Source organism: Eubalaena glacialis, chromosome 1 (genome assembly GCF_028564815.1).
Source record: "Eubalaena glacialis isolate mEubGla1 chromosome 1, mEubGla1.1.hap2.+ XY, whole genome shotgun sequence".
Taxonomy (NCBI): Eukaryota; Metazoa; Chordata; class Mammalia; order Artiodactyla; family Balaenidae; genus Eubalaena; species Eubalaena glacialis.
This window is the reverse complement of record NC_083716.1, coordinates 44,750,432-44,751,167: the sequence shown is the minus strand read 5'-3', so window position 1 is coordinate 44,751,167 and position 736 is coordinate 44,750,432. Positions and strand designations below refer to the sequence as shown.

The 736-nt window shown below is 44.6% G+C and overlaps 1 pseudogene; it reads right to left on the bottom strand.

Moving 5' to 3' along the window:
* Positions 1–207: 207 nt before the first annotated feature.
* On the bottom strand, positions 208–306 carry LOC133078754 (U2 spliceosomal RNA; annotated as a pseudogene).
* Between the last annotated feature and the right edge of the window lie 430 nt (positions 307–736).

Sequence of the window (736 nt, the reverse complement as noted above, 5' to 3'; positions counted from 1 at the left end):
AGAGGGAGCATGTGCAGAAAACAGGCCAGTGTCTGTGGGCAAGGGAGAAACCACAATCTTGAGCTATAGTACCACCACCTTTGGGAAAACAAAAGAGAGGTTAGCAGCTGCCAGCCTGGTGCGTTTTAAGATTGAGAGAAGACATACAAGAATTCTGCCACAAGAGGGAGCAAGACGTGTGGAGTAGGTATATCCATACAAGGTCGGAGGAAGTCTCAGAATATTACAACAAGACCAGTGAAAACTATCCCTCACTGATAAGAACAGATACTACACTTGATCTTAGCCAAAAGGCTGAGAAGTGATACACAATGGAATATTACTCAGCCATAAAAAGGAACGAAATTGAGTTATTTGTAGTGAGGTGGATGGACCTAGAGTCTGTCATACAGAGTGAAGTAAGTCAGAAAGAAAAACAAATATCATATGCTAACACATATATATGGAATCTAAAAAAAAGGGACTGATGAACCTAGTGGCAGGGCAGGAATTAAGACGCAGATGTAGAGAATGGACTTGAGGACACGGGGTGGGAAGGGGAAGCTGGGGCAAAGTGAGAGAAGCATTGACAAATATACACTACCAAATGTAAAATAGATACCTAGTGGGAAGCAGCAGCATAGCACAGGGAGATCAGCTCAGTGCTTTGTGATGACCTAGAGGGGTGGGCTAGGGAGGGTGGGAGGGAGGCTCAAGAGGGAGGGGATATGGGGATATATGTATGCATATGGCTGAT